We start from the raw sequence: 21,799 nt of genomic DNA, 5'->3' as shown, positions 1-21,799 counted from the left end.
GTTGTTGCCGCGGGTGAGGTTGATGTCGCTGGTTTTGGCGATGTTACAGGTGAGGTTGATGCCGTAGGTAAGGTTGATACCACTGTTGAAGACTCAATTGAATGTTGTTACCACTTCTAGGCAAAGTTTCTGTAAAGGTATAGGTAATACTGTTACCTTCAGCAGGTGAGACTGTAGCCACCGGAAAGTTTTTGCCAGAGTGAGTTCGTTGCCACAATTGGATAAGGTTGTTGCGTTGGGTGAAGTTCTTACCACCCGTCGGTGAAATTGTCGCCGCAGGTGTTATTGTCACCACCGCTAGGTATGGCTGTTGCCACAAGCGAGATATTTTTATTTATGGGCAAAACATTGGCCATTTGTTAGGTCGCCGCGGCAGACATAAGCCTGAGAGGGTGTAGGAGGGAAGGGTGATGGTGTATAACCGTGTATGTGTGTGAGTGTAGGTAGTGTTGTGGTAGGTGTTGGCGAGGTTTCGAGCCGATTTCTCCAGGTAACGTTCTTCTTCCTGGCGTTTCCTATATAATTTTCTCTCTCTACCGTCAATCAATTTCTCACCATTGTAGACCCAAAAGCTTCTTCCTTATACTAAGGTCCAGTACAGACCTAATAAATTTTCCTGTTGAATTGTGTTCAGGAGTAATCATAACTGTTCTCATGCCTTATATATAATACATTTACTCGGTGATTCTCTTAAAAGTGTGAGGGAAAGAACAGGTTTATGTGTCGGTCCTGTGTTGGTGACGCAGTGTTGACGTCAATCCGCCCAAGTAGTGGTCCACTATGTATACAGGTATGGGTTTCTTGCTGACGTACGATTTAGTAAGTCAGTAGCAATTCAATAAGTCATGCAGGGGTTGGGTCAGTAGCGGTTCAGTAAGTCATGTAGGTGTTGGATCAGTAATGGTCCAGTAAGTCATGCAGGCAATGGGTCAGTAGCAATTCAATAAGTCATGCTGGTGTTGGGTCAATAGCGGTTCAGTAAGTCATGTAGGTGCTGGATCAGTAATGGTCCAGTAAGTCATTCAGGCAATGGGTCAGTAGCGGTTCAGTAAGTCATGCAGGTGTTGGGTCAGTAGCGGTTCGGTAAGACAAAAGCATATATGACTATCTTGACAATCTGTTGATTCAATAGCTGTGAACAATGTACATCGCTAAATTAAATATGTAAAGCTCTCTTGTTGGGATGTTGTGTTAGTTAATGGCGATTCAGGAAGTCTTTGTACCTGTAAGATGATCGTAATGTGGTGCCATTAGGTCATTCAGTTTGCCGGAAAGACGTCACTTGACTAAACGTGAAAATACACTTATGTTGGATATAAAGTTTTTAATGTATTTAAATCTGTGACCTGGCCCAGAGTGATGACCTCAGCAAATATAACGCTCAACAAACATAGGCTCCCAATAAAACTGGATCAGGAGGGGGTGAGCATTGGTTGGCGACTTTCCCTGCCTGGAGGTGGACGTGATGTGTGCTGCCTGACTCTCATGGTGGCACAAAGAAACGTAACCAGCACAATGAGAGCTACCTAACCACACCCTCACTACGCGTCCCCTCCTCCACCACTTCTCCACTGCTCAGGCATAGCCAGCAGCCTTTGTAGGAATTTACATGGAAATGTCCAATAAAAGTTTTGTACTGAGGCCAAGCCAGGCACACACCTTCTCTGCCTATCCATTCCTACACAGTTCATGCAATAGTAACAACTTGTGTCAGACTCGTACAGTGTATATCTTGCTCATCTATGCAAACTGTTTAAATAATCTTACTTAATATGTTACAATAGCTAAATAATCGTAACATAAGGATATACTATGGTTAATATGAGAGATTGAATGATAATTACTATAAAACTTAACAATGACACACAACTAAAAATCTTCATCCGTTTATTAGTAGAGAATGAAATGAGAAAGCTTGAAAAAAAGCAATCACAACACATTGAGCAGATCATGTTCACAATTGAAGCTACCTGAAAAAAATAGAAACCCTCGCTGTGATTGGTGTTTCCTCGAATTTCATTAAGAGAAAATATCAGTCATATTAAAACCGACATATCAGCGCCTTCTGTAGACCTACGCCGCCGTGTTTTCTTAAATAATGTTTGTAGCAGAGTGTCAAGATCTTATGTTATCACTCATCTGGTGGCAGTGTGTCCTGTCTCATTACCACACTGTGATGTTTTCATGAAACCTTTACATATCTTCACTACAGCTGTCCAATTTTTACCACTCCTGCACTCATGTAACCAGATACGATGATTTCAGTCTCCCTTTTCAGTCTCCCTCTTGCATGTTTGGTTCTGATAAAGCGGTGTGGCCGGACTCTTGTTGATCGCCTTATTCTTCGCATTTAACTGCCAGTAAATTATCTCACCACATTGGTAGGATGATAATCCACCGAACGGTTGTTCCACCGTCGCTAAAGTCTCCCGATAGTGTCTTCAGTTTACAGCTGAGTGTTGAAGGAGGGAACCAGGTCCTCTTCACCGGCTGAGAATCGAACCCGTGGTCATTGACTTTATGTTTTAATTTCCCTTAGCTTTCTAAAGGTATTTTTTGGCTAAGGAAAGACCTCACTGCCCGAGAATATTTAATATTTATGATGACAAACAATCGTCTTAATGAAATTTCTTCTCATTATATATGAAAATTTTTCCTATTACTTCACACAATATTCCATAGCCGTTTTTACCTCCTGGAGAGAAGTGAACGAGAAAATAACGGACTAGAACAGAGGGGCTAAATCTTGTTTTCCTCCTTGGTAACTTTATTGGTGGCCAAATGAGCTCCATACCTATTGGTTTCCAATCGAAGCTGAACTAATCATTAGGACTGTGACCTACTCGCAATAGGACCCAGTCTTAATGAGTATCAGAATAACTGATACCTAATCCTAATGGTACCCAGTCCTTATCCAACCCACACCGAATACATCCCAATCATAGTGGTCAGGTCAGTCTAGGTTTAGGGTCCATCTGTGTTAAAATAGCAGCGACTTATTTTTCCTTGCTCTTTATAACTGTTAACTTCACTTACAAGTACAAAAAAAAAAATCCTCCGAACAGGTTAACGCATTTTTATTCGTGTATTACCTCTCTCTCTCTCTCTCTTTAACAGGTGAGATCCATTAGAGGTAATTAAGCTTGTCAATGTCATGGTGATGACTGGCCACGTCTCTCTACCTGAGGCCTGAGGCTCTCACCTTGATAGAGACATGTCCGGGAGATAGGTAGAGAGAGGGAGGGAGGGAAATAGTGATAGACATATAGGCAGACAGTCGCACACATAAAAAATACACATAGCATACCCAGCTGATCTGCTCTTACCACAAAGTATGCCTTATGTGACCCCGTGTCGTTGTGCAAGGTCACACAGGAAGCTAATCACGGTTGCATCTGTTGTGGGATCAAAATTATACATTTAATTATCAACCTCCATGCAATGAGATGGGTGAATTAATAAATAACTAAATAAGTAAACATACAAATGAATAAGTAAAATGATAGACAATTTGTATGAGTAAACATAAACAATCAATGATAATCAAATGAAGAATGAAATGAAAATGTTACACGTAATTCACCTCTTTGTAACCACGACTGATGATGTATTAATTTACTGAAAGAGGGACTTTTTTAGCCCATTTTGAGCAATGATCTTTCCCTATTTCAAAATTACGAGGGAATCCCAAAGGAATTCTCAGGAAGTGTAGGGAGTAGGAATATAAAGTTCCCAAACAACTAGTGGGAATGTTTTCTAGTAAAAAAAAAATATGAAAAACGGACAAATGGAGACAGCAATTAATTTCAAATATCTCCAGTGGGTCTGGAGAAGTCAGCTTGGGATGATAAACCATAACAACAGACCACATGACAATATAACTCACACACACATAGATATAATAACAGTAACGTGACAAAACTTGATAAACACCGAAAACTCGAAGTCATCACCATTCAACACACACGTTCATCCCTCAACACCACGTACCATGATTCCCACGCGCGCCTTTTTTGCTCTCCGGGCTACACTGTCATCATTAACCACAAACTCAGGGTTGCAGAAGACTCATAGACAGGCAGACAATTGGAGCTAACAGCCGGGCTATTTATTAGCAGGTGGCGTCCGTTAGCAAGAACGCGGTGAAGAGGCTGCCATGCCATGCGTATGCGATTAGAACACAGATCACCGTATTGTACATCGTCCACAGACTGACATAGTGCACATCCTCTCTGATCAGGAATTAGCACCAACTTCGTCCTCACCCCATCCCAACTCCCAACTACTAAGACGTAGCAGTTGATGGTTGACAGCATACAAAACAGCTCACAATATGCACAGCTCATTATATTTCCTTGCATAATTAATACACGCAATAGGATAACTACCACCAGACAAACACACGCAGCACAATACACTACGACAACTTCCATCACAGTACAAGGATTAGTTTTGCAACAAGACAACAGCCCCCGATATCTAGAGCATATTTTGTTTCACCCATCCTCATTCCCTTGCTACCTCACACCACACATACTGACGCCTTCGGCTTGCCCCTGACAATGGCTTCTGATAGACTATCGTTAGAGTGTATTCTAACTGCTTGATGACTGTACAAGCCACGCCGTAAGCGGGGTGATGAACACGCAATGGCACAAGCAAGGGTCCGTTTGGATCTTCGTTGTTGGAGTACGGAACAAAACCATTAATCATCAAGAGATTTAGTCCATAATAATACACATTCGTAAGACACCATCGTGATTTTGCTTGTTGGCGTAGAACACTTTAGAAATTTGCGCGTAAGAATGTTCTAAAATTTGCGAATGGTCCGGTTTGGCCCAGGAAATTATTCGACGATTACAGTACGATATTTTGTAAATAACATTGATTATGTGTTAAAGGAATATCCTTCCTTCCTTTGGCTTTAGTAAGCCCCTTTATAATAATTATACTGTATATACTTGTCACACTTGCCAGATGCTTCTGGTGTCATTGTACAGGGGTATCTAGTGACAGCACTAGGATCCCACTTCCTCTATCAAGGAATAAACAGTTGAAATTAAAATTGAATTGATTACAGTACAAGTTGTGCTGCCGAGGTGATAATTCCTAGCACGGATTGTTTTTTTCTAAATGCGTTCGTTATACAAATGATCTTCCACATTTTGAATATTAATTATGAAAAAACGAACAATGCTAATTAATAGCAGTTTTATTTCCAATCTTTAAAATTTCAGTAAGGGCTCCCTTTGCTGATGCCTCAGTTGCTGGAAGATAGTCGATGGTTCCCTTCAGATGGATGGTGCGCCACCGTATTTTCGCAACGGTAGCCGAATCGTTGGAACGGCCATGGGTAGAGGGGGGCATTATTTGGCCAGCTCGTTCACCTGACCTCACCCCTTTGACTTTATCCTTTGGCACTAAGTCAAAAATGAAATCCTTGTTCCACCAATGGCAACAACTTTGGAAAATTTTTCATCCTGTCTTCGAATCCTCTTGTTAGATATATCATTGAATAGCCCAAGCTGCCGTGTCCGTCACCAGTTATCAGCTAAACGGAATTCAACTTGAAAGATGGATAAATATTTCTGGGGAGGGGAAGGGGAGGGGCCTAGGCAAAATTGTATTCCTCCCAAAATCTGGTACAAAGGCACGTAATAAGCTTGACCCAATTCAGGGATTCACCGCACCTTCAGCTTTAGTCAACACTTATTCCTTGTATCGAGTTTCATTTATTTACCTGTATTTGAATATTTTACCCCTTAATTACAATATATATATATATATATATATATATATATATATATATATTCTTATTCTTATCCTCAGATGATATAAAGTGATGAAGGGGTATTAAACAGTGTAGTGGTATGATACAGTGTAGTGTATGATACAGTGTAGTAGTATGAAGCAGTGTAGTAGTATAAGACAGTGTAGTGGAATAAAACAGTGTAGTGGCATAAAGCAGTGTAGTAGTATTGTTATGCCATAACTTAGCAACTTGAATTACGTTAAAGATGAATATAATAATGAGGGCGCATATGGCACAACAAAAAACAAATTGGCAACTCGGCACAACTTAGTCCTTAATATTGTTCTGCAGAGCGTAATGTACAGTGGTGCGTTGAGTTGTGCTTAGTGAAATATTTTTTAGGCATGTTACCCTCAACTCATGTAAATATAATATTTTTGTATAATTATGTGTGAGCAGCGCTGGTACTTGATAATTTTTTCCTTATATGTATATAGGTATTTTTGCAGCTTAATGTGGGAGTAATTTAATATTAGTGTTAGGTTTGTCAGTCATTGGCTGGCCTTGAAGGTGGAATGACGTTTGAGTTTGTCAGTGGTAGATACCTTTTCAAATCGGGTTTAGTTGAGTATTAAATCTTCAGTGCTGCTCTATTATTATTAATGGGTGTAAAGTGCAATCAATGGCGATATTACAAAGTAGTTTATTGTTTTTTTACTGTGCATATATTAGTGGTTTACACAGGATTATGTTTATTCTTTATTCTCTTGATTTAATTTATCTGCACACTTATTATGGTAAACTTTTATTATTAAATTTTACTTAACTTTTCGTGACGTGTAAAATTCCAAACATTCACTCCTGAACTGTTACATAAGAACATAAGAAAATAAGGAGTCTGCAATAGGCCGGTTGGCCTGTGCATGGCAGCTCCTGTCGAGAGTTACTACCACTCTCTATCATCCATGAATCTATCTAGCCTCCTTTTGAAACTTTCCAGAGTTCCCGCACTTACTACAAAGTTGCTAAGTTTGTTCCACTCGTCCACCACCCTATTTGTGAACCAGTTTCTTCCTATCTCCCTCCTAAACCTAAACTTATCCAACTTGAATCCGTTGTTCCGAGTCCTATCCTGCTCGGATATTATAAGAACTTTATCTATATCCCCTTTATTGATTCCTTTCACCCACTTAAATACTTCTATCATATCTTCCCGCACTCTTCGTCTTTCTAGGGAATGCAAGTTAAGTTTCTTTAACCTATCCTGATATGGAAGGTGATAAATAGGGCTGTGATTTAACCCATGATGCACAATTTCGTCCTTATTTGTGTTTGTAACTTTCGCATTTAACATTGTTTCTTGTGTATTGAACTAAATATTAAGAACTAAGTTGTGCTAAGTTGCCAATTTGCATTTTTGTTGTGCCACATGTGCCCTCATTATTATATTAATTTTTAACGTAATTCAAGTTGCTAAGTTATGGTATAACAAAATGGGGGCCTATGTAATGATTGTTTATCAGACCACAGCTTACAGCCCAGAGAAATACAACACATATAACAGTAAGTAGATGCCCACGTGGTAACCCACATAGGTTGACAGTAAGACCTGGCCCAGGAGAGGCCACGGACAAAGTACCTGAATTAACCCGGCGTTATGACCATGTTACTCGAGAAACTACACCTTGGCAAGATGTCCAGACCCGACTCAAGAGAGGTCAGTCACATTGACCCGGAGTTCTCACTGCCACGTGATTAGCTTAACCCGGCGACATGACCGTGTTACTCAAGAAGCTACTCCCCAGCCAGCATACCTGTCACCTGCCCAGACACCCAGATTAGTGACGACACCTTCTGGCTGGAGATCGGCAATATATAGGCCCGGCAGCTCCCTTCAATAACATTAGCATTTGGATCATCATCGTAACAGGGAAGGGGCCGACAGCTCCTCCCTAGAGGGAGACTTCCTTCTCCAGCACCGAGCCCCAGCTAGAAGAGTCTCCCACAGGAGACACAGTTCAGCAGCACCTGCTGGGCCTCCCTCGGGTCACACATGCGTCTTTGTCAGAGCGATCCAAAGATGAGTTACTTACGGTGGGAAGTGTATCCGAGAGTCAGTGTCTAGTAACTTTGATATATTGATCTAGTAATGTGTCCATGCTGTTCAGTTAATTAACAAATAGTTGTATTGAAAGTGGTGTTTAGAAGATTCTTCCTAGCAATATAATGCCAAGTTGAAAGTAACGAATCGGCCACGCTAGTAACGTCTATATATTTGTATTAATTTAACTTATTACACCTGTTAAATTAAGTTAAAATCAGTTAAAATGATCAAGCGTGAAGTTTGTGAATTATTTTGGGTAAGTTTTCTCCACTAGTCGGTAAGTTGCCATATCTGTTTAATATGAAGCCTTTTGATTTAGCTAAGTTCATTGCTGAACCTACAGTGTTAAGTCTGGAATGTAGTACCATTCATAAAGATGATTGGGATACATTGGCTGAGCATAATAAAGTAGAGATTAAGTCAAACTGGAAAAAGACAACTGTCAAAAATGCCCTACTTATATGTTTGGTGGAAAAGTCAATTTTGGATGAGTCTGCATTCCAAATGTGTGAGAAGGAGCAAGATCCGCCAGTAAAGTTAATACAGTTGCAGTTAGAAAGAGAGAAGCTGGAGTGGGAAATGAAATTATGGTTGCAGGGAAAAGAAATGGAGGACAGGGAAAGAGAAATGGTGGACAGAGAAAGAGAAAGGGCATTCCAGTTCGAGTTCTTGGAAAAGAGAGCTACTCTGGAGTCGTGTGACGTCAAACTTTATGTAATTAAAGTGACGACGTTTGTGACAAAATTGGACGAACATGATTCGGAAGAGTTTTTCATCCAATTTGAGCAGATTGCCTCAACTCTTTCTTGGCCTCAGCAGTATTGGCCCTTGCTGATCCAGTCTGTCCTTGTGGGCAAAGGCCGTTCCACTTACTTGTCCCTAATCAGCTCCCAGCAAAATGAGTATTCTGTGGTCAAGGAAGACACTTTGAAATTTTATCAGTTGACAGCAGAGTCATATAGTGATAAGTTTAGAAATACATTCAAATTACCCGATCAGTCATATACAGAATATGGTCACACTGTCAATAAGTTGGGCAATAGATGACTATCGGCTAGTGGAGTTAAAACCTAAGATGAACTTTGTGAATTGATTGCACTAGAACAGTATTTGAGAGGTGTCTGTATGTACGTTTGTGAAAAGGAGGTTATAACTATTGAGAGATCTGCCATTTTGGAGGAAAATTTCAGTCATACTCATAAACATAAAGTTAATGAGGTTCCAGGCTCAGCCGTGAATCCAGCTCAAAGTGGTAAGCTACCGTTTTGTAACAGAGGTAGTAAACCTTCTTTTGCGAATGTTGGCAGAGGTTCTGATGGTCATGGTGGTAATGGATCTAGCAGGGTTATGACTTCTGTGTGTTTTTATTGTAAAAAGCCTGGTCACTATATTGCCCAATGTCCTAAGCTCAAAGCCAAGGAGTCCCATGACACGCCTGTTGCTAATTTTGCATTTGTCTCAGCAGATGATGTTGGTGTAGATGATGTTGCTGCGGTTTCTGACCCAGTTTGTGTGGATTCTAAGGATTTGTTCCAGCCCTTTCAGTTTCCTGGTTTTGTCTTTGTGTCCGAGGGTAGTCCTGCTGTCCCTGTGAGTATTTTGAGGAATACTGGTGCTTCACTCAATTTTCTGTTGAAAAGTGCTCTTCCATCTGTGGAAGAGGCTTATACTGGTGAGCATGTTATGTTGCGGGGCGTTAGTGGAACCACTTGCGTTCCTTTGTGTAAAATGTATCTTCGGACGGACCTTTTGTCTCAGCCAGTTACAGTAGGGGTTCAGGAGGTTTTGCCAGTGGAGGGAGTAACGTTCCTCTTGGGAAATGATATAGCTGGTAGTTTTGTTGTTCCGGATCAAGTTGTGTGCTTTACATCTTTGAGTAATAACCCTGCTGCAGACCTTGTGAGTAAGTGTGTTGGGTTATTCCCTTCTTGTGCTGTAACCCGTAGTCAAGCTAAAATGGTGACGTATGGGCCAGATGTGAGTTATCAGTGTGATGTTTTGCCTAATTATGGTTTGAATGGACTGTTTGATGTTAAGCCAGAGCAGTTAGATGCTGGATTAGTAGATCAACCTGTTAGTGATGTGTCAAGTGATGTAAAGACAGATTCTAAAGATTGTGTGAATGTTGATTTCAGTAGCCTTCCAGCCACTAGAGAGATGTTGACTTCTGCTCAAGAGTCTGACCAGTCGTTGGTTCCATTATTTGCTCGGGTCGTATCAGAACGAGAGAGCTATAATGAATCTGTGTGTTATTATATTATATCTAATGTCCTTATGAGGAAATTCCCGCCGGCTGATGTGCCTGCCGACGAATCGTGGTCAGAATTACACCAAATTGTCGTACATGAGTGCTATAGGATTAATGTGTTGAGTCTAGCCCATGATAGAATTGGGGGACATCTGGGGGTAAAGAAGACACGGATAAAGTTTTAAGGTATTTATATTGGTTTGGTGTTTCCTCAGTCGTAGCAGATTTTTGCCGTACATGTCATGTATGCCAGCTAGCTGGAAAGCCCATTCAAGTGTTGTCACCTGCACCTTTAACCTGTGCTTGTTGTTGATAAACCATTTGTAAAACTATCATTGATTGTGTGGGCCCTCTTCCTAAAACAAAATGTGGTAATGAATATCTGTTAACTGTGGTGTGTGCTTCCACTAGATATCCGGAAGCTATATCTGTGTGACGCATTACAGCCCGTATTATAATTTCTGCCCTTATTAAGTTCTTTACACAGTTTGGACTCACCCTGCATTGTTCAGTCAGACCAAGGATCCAACTTCACCTCAAAAGTATTTAAGGCGGTTATGTGTACGCTAGGCATCAAACAGTATTTAGCTTCAGCTTACCACCCTGAGAGCCAAGGTGCTCTTGAGAGATTCCACCAAACTCTCAAGTGCATGACGACCAAGTACTGTTGAATCAGGTAATAATTGGGATGCAATACTGTGACATGTGATGAAGTGGAGGAGGATGAGTTACTTAGGCATGACTTTGGGGAGTTGAAAGGTGGTATCAAACTGAACAATTTTGATGTGTGAGGTGATCTTTCTTCTAAATTGTTCCATCTACTACAGGGCCAAAGGAGCGATGTAATTTGTCTCCTACAGGAGTTCCGGCCCATCTTTGGTGATGTGACGCAGCCTAGCCCAGTGGGGACCCATGGTGTGGTGTTGGTGGACAACGTAGCCCCAGTGAAACAAGTACCCTACCGCATGTCCCCCCAGAAAGTCAGCATTCTGAATGACGAGGTGCAGTTCTTGATTAACAATAACTTGGCTAAACCTAGTGACAGTGAGTGGGCATCCCCTTGTGTTCTTTTCCCAAAGTCAGATGGTACTATGAGAATGTGTAATGATTACCGAAAAGTGAACTCCCTCACAAATGCAGACATTTTTTCTCGCCCCTGTATTGACGATATAATTGATGTTAGATACCAGGTGCAAAACATCATTATTACCTGCTTGCAATAAACCTCCCCCTACTGCTATGTCACTCGCATCTACTTGTACAACAAATGGCTTGTCAAAGTTTGGTCCCCTTAATACTGGTTTAGACATCAAAATTGCCTTTACTTTCTCAAATGCCTCTGGCCAATTTTCCGTCGACAGAAAATTCCTTTTAGGAATAAATGAATCAGTTAATGGTCTAGCAACATCAGAAAAGTTAGGGCAGAAAATCCCATAATACCCTGCCATGCCCAAAAGGCGTTGGATTGCCTTACGGTTTGTGGGTATGGGCAAGGTATCAATGGACTAAACTTTAGCCTGGACTGGGGCCACTGTCCCATAGCCAATCTCATGTCCCAAAAATACTAGTTTGGCATGGCCAAACTCGCTCCTAACGAGGTTAACAGTGAACCGGGCACTATTAAGACGACTGAACAGACAACGAAGTGACTCGATCTGCTCACTCCATGTGGAAGATAACACAACTACGTGGTCAAGATATGCTCTGACACCATTCAAACTATTAATGACAACTGACATCAAACGTTGGAAAGTTGGTGGGGCGTTACGCATACCAAATGGCAAAACGGTATACTGATACAAGCCATAAGAGGTAACAAATGCTGATATGCTTCTCGCCCGCTCTGACAAGGGAACCTGCACAAAAGGGAATGCCCACTCATTGTCACTAGGTTCAGCCAAATTATTGTCAATCAAGAACTGCACCTTGTCATTGAGAATGTCGATTTTCTGGAAAGATATGAGGTAGGGTACTTGTTTCACTGGGGCTACGTCGTCCACCAACACCACACCATGGGCTAGGCTGCGGCATATCACCAAAGATGAGCTGGAATTCCTGTAGGAGACACATTACATCGCTCCTCTGGTCCTGTAGTAGATGGCAGAATTTAGAAGAAGGATCACTTAACACATCAGAATTGTTCAGTTTGATATCGGCTGTCAACTCCCCAAAGTCAAGCTCAGGTAACTCCATCACATATCACAATATTGCGCACCACCTTATGAGGTCAAACACAATAGGGTTTGAACAGATTCACATGTACTAGTCTTTTAGTCTTCATACGTTCAGGCGTGGCTTTAACATAGTTAACATCTACCTTACTCAAAACTTCAAAGGGGCCCTGATACTTAGCTTGTAAGGAAAACTTCCTAATGGGCAAGAACAAAAGCATTAAATTTTCTATCTTCTGCAGTTTCATCTTCTTCTACCCAATTCTCGTGCGATAGTTTCAAGGGACCACGGTATCCCGGCCAAGCATCAGATCACTTGGTGAGAATCCGAAACTAGACGGTATAGTGCATCTGATAGCATACAATAGATATAATATAAACCAAGATATAATATAATATAAACCAAGTGCCAGCACAGGTATAACTTCCGGATATCTAGTGGAAGCACACATTTCCGGTAACAAATATTCATTATCACATTTTGTTTTAGGAAAAGGGCCCACACAATCAATGATTAATTTTGCAAATGGTTAGTCAACAATAGGTATAGGTTTTAAAGGTGTAGGTGACAATACTTGATTAGGCTTACTTGCTAACTGGCATACATGACATGTTCGGCAAAAATCTGAGGAAACACTAAACTCATAATGGCTCTCTGGTTCTGATACGGCCCTAGCAAATAAAGGAACCAACGACTGTTCAGACTTTTGAGCAGAAATCAACATCTCTCTAGTGGCTGGAAGGCTACTGAAATCAACATTCACACAATCTTTAGAATCTGTCTTTACATCACTTGACACATCACTAACAGGTTGATCTACTAAACCTGCATCTAACTGCTCTGGCTTAACATCAAACAGTCCATTCAAATCATAATCAGGCAAAACATCACACTGATCACTCACATCTGTCCCATAGTAGGTAGTAGGTAGTAGACAGCTACCAAACAGGGAGGTACTACCGCCTGTGAATGTATTGGAAGCATAATGTATTGCCTAATGGTGGACACTGCTGCCATATGGCATCACAAAAATTGTGACCAAGTTGCTGATCTAACTTTCTGCCTCATTTACACACAATTGCAGGGTCTCAATTGTTTCACATACTATTGATAACACAACATACATATATTACTATTTTTATTATTATTATTATTATCATTACTATTTTATTTATTTTTTTATTATAAATTTATTTTCTATGAATTATGTTATTATTATTATTATTATTATTATTATTATTATTATTATTATTATTATTATTATTATTATTATTATTATTATCATCATCATTATTATTATTAATATTATTATTTTATTATTATTATTATTATTATTATTATTATTATTATTATTATTACTATTATTATTATTATTATTATTATTATTATTATTAGTATTAGCATTAGTATTGGTATTAGTATTATTAATATTATTGTTATTATTATTATTACATTTTCGTCCCCTAGGCCCCGATGTGGGTCAGTGACCTGTGCCCGGGTGGACTATTCCCCGTAAAAAAATAAAATAAAAAATAAAAAATAAATAAAAAATATGTCACCAATTTAGCTTAAGTACGGGTTACTGCACCAAAAGGGAATAACCCAACACACTTACTCACAAGGTCTGCAGCAGGGTTATTACTCAAAGTTGTAGAGCACACAACTGGATCCGGAGCAACAAGGCTACCAGCTATATCATTTTTCAAGAGGAACGTTACTCCCTCCACTGGCAAAACCTCCTCAACTGTAACTGGCTGAGACAAAAGGTCCGTCCGAAGATACACTTTACACAAAGGAACGCAAGTGGTTCCACTAACGCCCCGCAACACAACATGCTCACCCGTATAAGCCTCTTCCACAGATGGAAGGGCACTTTTCAACAAAATACTGAGTGAAGCATCAGTATCCCTCAAAATACTCACAGGGACAGCAGGACTACCCTAGGACATGGGCACAAATCCTGGAAACTGAAAGAGCTGGAGTAAATCCTTAGGATCTACACAATCTGTGTCAGGAACAGCAGTAACATCATCTACACCAACACCATCTGCTAAGACAAATGCAAAATTAGCAGCAGGCGTGTCATGGGACTCCTTGGCTTTGAGGTTAGGACATTGGGCAATATCATGACCAGGCTTTATACAATAAAAACACACAGAAGTCATAACTGATGCTTACCACCATGAGCTGGAGTCACGGCTTGGCCTGGAACCTCAATAACTTTTTGTTTATGAATAAGATTGAGATTTTCCTTCAAAATGACAGCTCTCTCAATAGTTGTAACTTCCTTTTCACAAACGTACACTCAAAAACCATATTCTCTAGCCCACCTGGGTCGGTGCTGGAAGTTAGTACAGTGTCCTTTCGGGACGTGAGCCCCCTCTAACTATCACGAGGCAACACACGCATGAACAACACAGTTATAGTACAGCTGTATAGATGATATTATGTATAAATATTGTATATGGCATTTTATACTCTGTATTATCTTCATTATATATGAACACGAAGAAAAATTTACCATAGGTTGTAGCTACGAAAGTATGAATGGAAACAAACACTTCCAAACCACCCAGTGAATCCACATGTCGTTTACAGCGTTTGTGGCCAGACCATGATGATTCCACCACACCCCATCTATATCTTTTATTTCCCATCATTCCCATAACTATATGAAAAATCGTGTTTAATTTAACTACATATTTCAAAAACTTTAAATTACATATGGATCAGTCACTCCTCAGTTGACACACTTACAGTGTAATACATTGACCATCCCACCTGGGTACATGGAGGCCCAAGGTAACTCTCACGGGGCAACAGCCTTGCATTCGAACCCACGGCCCACGAGCCCATGACTGTGACCGGGGAACGCTACCTCTGGACCACCAGGATACTAAAAGCAGTCCTAGTCTCTGTTATATTTCACACAAAGCCTGTTCAACGAGCTTATGGCACCGTGAACCTCGAATGGGGACTACCCGTATCACGTAGGTGGTCAGGTAACGTTTTACCAAATCCGGCTTCGAATCCTGGAGGGGTGAGATGTTGATTGTATGTAGAAGTCCGGATGCAATATTGGGCTAATGAAATATATATATATATATATATATATATATATATATATATATATATATATATATATATATATATATATATATATATATATATATATATATATATGTACTTTCCCGCAAACTAGTTAACATAGCATAACCAAACAGCCTCGCAAGGACCAATAATTCTGTATATAATGTGTGCACGTGCTAAAATGACCTTGTATATTTTACTAATGTCTCATTGTCCATAGGTTTTCTTACAGTTTGGCTATGAGTTTTCTATTTTGTCTACCTGCCAGTTCAACAGGACTGCTAACCATCCTCCCAGCAACTCATATACCATCCCAGATCCACAGCCTATATGTATGGTGCAAGACCTCAATCCAATACATACAAGTCAGGCAGTCAGGCGTTGGTTTGAGGCGCACCCGCAGATTATTCTATTGGACTGGCCCCCTAAAGGAGCCAATTGTAATCCAATAGAAAAATCTATGGGTGCATATGGTTGTTGAATGGGATGTTGAGGAGAAAACGAGTGAGGCAATGAGGAGACACGCACATCATGTGTGGGAGGGAATAAGGAGGAGGCCGAACATCTGCAGCAATCTGGTAGATTCCATGCCCACCAGATTGCATGAAGTTATAGCAGCAGATGGAGGTTGGACACGGTATTAACCTGTGGTCAAGAATTAAATCTCCGCCCACGACGGTGCCTTGTAGGAGGTGGCGGGGGAGTTAGCTCTCTGGTGTAACCTCGTTGGGGCCACATAGACTTCGTTTCCTAACTCTCGGGAATTTGTCCGGGTATTTTACTATGTGGTTTTACGTCACTTCGCATAAATATGCTTACAAAATCTATGCATTAATATGCATAACTCTTGGGAATCTGTCCAGACATTAAATATATGTTATATACTACAATAATCACATAGATATGTTTACAATGTTTATGCATAATAAATGTGAAAAATACTTTGGGGGTTACAATTGACCAATAGTATGCCTACAAAACAATCTTGATGCTCTAAGTGCATGTATGTGTTAAATAACGAGTAACTGATCCACATTATTTTGGTAAATAAAGATATGAAAAGCAAGCACTTAGCCATAAGGATATAGTTACACGGAAGAAGGGAAATAAGGATGAACCATGGTTTTGATGGAAACAATGTGCTCTGGGACGATGCTCACAATGACGAATGGGAGAAACCTCTTTATGAAACATCTTACCTACTAAGGATGAAGCTTAATGTTACAGAACACACACACACACACACACACACACACACATAGTGTAACTTTGTGTGACGCGTTGTCTGACTTAGGGTGGCTTTGAACGAACCATACACTTAATATTACAATTTATGTATCCTTCCTGTCAATGATTTACACCAATAACTGTAGGGTAAAAGTTACAATATTATACTAATAACACTGTCATGTATTGATACTATGACTAGTTACCAAGATACAGAGCATGATGAACATAACATGATAATGATAGTGAAGCCTGAAAGGGTTCATATCATAACTTGTGTGTTCGTGAGTATGTTGCCCCATGAGAGTTACCGTGGGCCTCCATGTGCCCAGGTGGGATGGTCAAAGTATTACACTATAAGTATGTCAAATGAGGAGTGACTGATCCACATGTAATTTAAGGTTTTTGAAACATGTAGTTAAATTAAACACGATTTTTCATATAGTTATGCGAATGATGGGAAGCATCGTGATCTGGCACACACACACACACATTGTGTGGAGTCACTGGGTGGTTTGGAAGTGTTTATTTCCATTCATACTTTCGTAACTGCAACCTATGGTATTTTTTCTTCGTGTTCATATATAATGAAGATAATGCAGAATATAAAATGCCATATACAATATTTATACATAATGTCATCTATACAGCTGTACTATAACTGTGTGTGTTCGTCAGTGTGTTGCCTCGTGATAGTTAGAGTGGGCCCCCGTCCAGAAAGGACACTGTTCTAACCTCCAGTACCGACCCAGGTGGGCTAGAGATTATGGTTTCCGAGTGTACATACGGACGTTTGTGAGACACCTCTCAAATACTGCTCCAGTGCAATCAATTCACAAAGTTCATCTTAGGTTTTAACTCCACTAGCCGATAGCCATTTAGTGCTCAACTTATTGACAGTGTGACCATATTCTGTATATGACTGATCGGGCAATTTGAATGTATTTCTAAACTTATCACCATATGACTCTGCTGTCAACTGGTAAGATTTCAAAGTGGCCTCCTTGACCACAGAATACTCATTTTGCTGAAAGCTGGTTAGGGACAAGTAAGTGGAACGGCCTTTGCCCACAAGGACAGACTGTATCAGCAAGGGCCAATACTGCTGAGGCCAGGAAAGTGTTGTGGCAAGCTGCTCAAATTGGATGAAAAACTCTTCCTGAACATGCTCGTCAATTTTTGGCACAAACTTCGTCACTTTAATTACATCACATTTGACGTCACACGACTCCAGAGTAGCTCTCTTATCCAACAACTCTAACTGGAATGCCTTTTCTCTTTCCCTGTCCTCCCTTTCTCTTTCCCTGTCCTCCATTTCTTTTTCCTGCAATCTTAACTTCATTTCCCTCTCCAGCTTCTCTCTTTCTAACTGCAAGGTTTCAGCAACGAACTTAGCGAAATTAAAAGCCTCCATATTAAATAGATATGGCAACTTACGGACTAGTGGAGAAAACTTACCAAAAATAATTCGCACACTTCAATCCTGATGATTTTAACTGATTTTAACTTAATTTTACTTAATTCTAACAAAAGTCTCCCGGACATAGGCCCCCATTTTGTTTTGCCATAACTTAGCAACTTGAATTACGTTAGAGATAATATAATAATGAGGGCGCATATGACACAAAAAAAAAAAATTGGCAACTCGACACATCTTAGTCCTTTATATTTGTCACTTAAAATTTAAAATAACTTCAATACACGACAACAATGTTAAATGTGCAATTTACAAACACAAATAAGGACGGAATTGTGCGTCATGGGTTCGAACACAGCCCTCTTTATCACAACAGTTCAGGAGTAAAGGTTTTGAATTATACACATCACGAAAAGTTAAATAAAATTTAATAATAAAAGTTTACCATAATAAGTGAGCAGGTTACATCATGAAAAGACAAATTAAATCAAGAGAATAAGGAATAAACTTAATCCTTAATAAACCACTAATATATGCACAGTAAATAAACAATAAACTACTTAATAACCTCACTATTGATTGCACTTTACAAACAATAAATAATAATAGAGCAGCACTTATGATTTAATACTCAATTAAACCCGACTGTAAAAGGTATCCACCACTGACAACCCAAACATCCTTCCACCTCCAAGGTCAGCCAATGACTAATAAGGCTCCATATTCCAGGTGGACTACAAACCTAGCACTAATATTAAACAACTCCCACATTAGGCTGCAAAAATACCTACATACAAACATACAGAAAATTTTTTGTGTATCAAATACCAGCCCTGCTCACACATAATTACACATAAATAGTCTATTTACATAAGTTGGGGTAACATGCCTAAAAAATATTTCACTATGCCCAATGTAACGCACCACTGTATATTACGCCATGCTTAACAGCATGATAGGGTGAAGTGGTATGAACAGTCTAGTGGTATGATACAGTGTAGTGATATGAAACAGTGTAGTGGTATGAAACAGTGTAGTGGATCAAAGCAGTATAGTGGAATGAAACATAAGAATACGATGTTATTTACTTAGACTTTAGCAAATCATTTGACAGAGTACCGCATCAGAGGCTTCTGAGAAAAATTAAGGCTCATGGTATCGAGGGGAAAGTTTTAAATTGGATAAAATCATGGCTCACCGATATTACGCAGAGGGTCAGCGTAGATGGTGTTAAATCTGAGTGGGGCCGTGTAACCAGTGGGGTTCCCCAGGGGTCAGTACTAGGCCCACTCTTGTTCATAATCTACATAAACAAACTAGATACTGGGATCAGCAGTGACATAAGCAAGTTTGCGGATGACACCAAAATAGGGCGGCAGATTAATTCAGGGCAGGATGCAAATGCATTACAGGAGGATCTAAATAAACTGCAGGGGTGGTCTGAAAAATGGCAAATGAAATTCAACACCAGCAAGTGCAGCGTACTTAATATTGGAAGAAAAATACTTATAATGTATACAGCCTTAACAACATCAAGCTAGAGAAGTCGACTTGTGAAAGAGACCTAGGGGTACTTGTAAGCCCGGACCTACGGCCTAGAAAACAGTGCGTTAATGTTCGAAATAAGGCAAACAGAGTATTGGGCTTTATATCTAGAAGTGTAAGTAACAAGAGTGCAGAGGTCTTATTGCAACTATATCTTGCGCTAGTTAGGCCGCACCTCGATTATGCGGTTCAGTTCTGATGCCCCTATTATAGAATGGATATAAATTCACTAGAGTCGGTGCAGCGAAGAATGACAAAAATGATTCCGGGACTTAGAAACCTTCCATATCAGGATAGGTTAAAGAAACTTAACTTGCATTCCCTAGAAAGACGAAGAGTGCGGGGAGATATGATAGAAGTATTTAAGTGGGTGAAAGGAATCAATAAAGGGGATATAGATAAAGTTCTTATAATATCCGAGCAGGATAGGACTCGGAGCAACGGATTCAAGTTGGATAAGTTTAGGTTTAGGAGGGAGATAGGAAGAAACTGGTTCACAAATAGGGTGGTGGACGAGTGGAACAAGCTTAGCAACTTTGTAGTAAGTGCGGGAACTCTGGAAAGTTTCAAAAGGAGGCTAGATAGATTCATGGATGATAGTGAGTGGTAGTAACTCTCGACAGGAGCTGCCATGCACAGGCCAACCGGCCTATTGCAGACTCCTTATTTTCTTATGTTCTCATGAGCAGTTTAGTAGCATAAGACAGTGTAGTGGTATGAATAGTGTAATGGTACAAGACAGTGTAGTGGTATAAGACGGTGTAGTGGCATAAGACAGTGTAGTGGTATAAGACAGTGTAGTGGTATAAGACAGTGTAGTTGTATAAGACAGTGTAGTGGTATAAGACAGTGTAGTGGCATAAGACAGTGTAGTGGTATAAGACAGTGTAGTGGTATAAGACAGTGTAGTTGTATAAGACAGTGTAGTTGTATAAGACAGTGTAGTGGTATAAGACAGTGTAGTGGTATAAGACAGTGTAGTGGTATAAGACAGTGTAGTGGTATAAGACAGTGTAGTTGTATAAGACAGTGTAGTGGTATAAGACATTGTAGTGTATAAGACAGTGTAGTGGTATAAGACAGTGTAGTGGTATAAGACAGTGTAGTGGCATAAGACAGTGTAGTGGTATAGGACAGTGTAGTTGTATAAGACAGTGTAGTGGTATAAGACAGTGTAGTGGTATAAGACAGTGTAGTGGTATAAGACAGTGTAGTGGTATAAGACAGTGTAGTGGTATAAGACAGTGTAGTTGTATAAGACAGTTAGTTCCTCTCTGATGCTATAATAGTCAAGTGTATCCAGTTGTCAACAGGAGGAAGTGTTGTGCTAAGAGCAACACCGACAGGCAGTAACATGAGCTACTGACTAGAAACAAAGACACAAAAACTTCTCCCCCAGACAGTGTAGTTGTATACAGTGTAGTGGTATAAGACAGTGTAGTGGTATAATACAGTGTAGTGGTATAAGACAGTGTAGTGGTATAAGACAGTGGTATAAGATGTGTAGTATATAAGACAGTGTAGTGGTATAAGACAGTGTAGTGGTATAAGACAGTGTAGTGGTATAAGACAGTGTAGTGGTATAAGACAGTGTAGTTGTATAAGACAGTAGTGGTATAAGACAGTGTAGTGGTATAAGACAGTGTAGTGGTATAAGACAGTGTAGTGTGTATAAGACAGTGTAGTGGTATAAGACAGTGTAGTGGTATAAGACAGTGTAGTGGTATAAGACAGTGTAGTGGTATAAGACAGTGTAGTGGTATAAGACAGTGTAGTTGTATAAGACAGTGTAGTGGTATAAGACAGTGTAGTGGTATAAGACAGTGTAGTGGTATAAGACAGTGTAGTGGTATAAGACAGTGTAGTGGTATAAGACAGTGTAGTGGTATAAGACAGTGTAGTGGTATAAGACAGTGTAGTGGTATAAGACAGTGTAGTGGTATAAGACAGTGTAGTGGTATAAGACAGTGTAGTGGTATAAGACAGTGTAGTATAAGACAGTGTAGTGGTATAAGACAGTGTAGTGGTATAAGACAGTGTAGTTGTATAAGACAGTGTAGTGGTATAAGACAGTGTAGTGGTATAAGACAGTGTAGTGGTATAAGACAGTGTAGTGGTATAAGACAGTGTAGTGGTATAAGACAGTGTAGTGGTATAAGACAGTGTAGTGGTATAAGACAGTGTAGTGGTATAAGACAGTGTAGTGGTATAAGACAGTGTAGTGGTATAAGACAGTGTAGTGGT

This window comes from Homarus americanus, unplaced genomic scaffold, assembly GCF_018991925.1.
Source record: "Homarus americanus isolate GMGI-L3 unplaced genomic scaffold, GMGI_Hamer_2.0 scaffold39155, whole genome shotgun sequence".
Classification (NCBI taxonomy): domain Eukaryota; kingdom Metazoa; phylum Arthropoda; class Malacostraca; order Decapoda; family Nephropidae; genus Homarus; species Homarus americanus.
Note: the sequence above shows the minus strand (reverse complement) of the source record.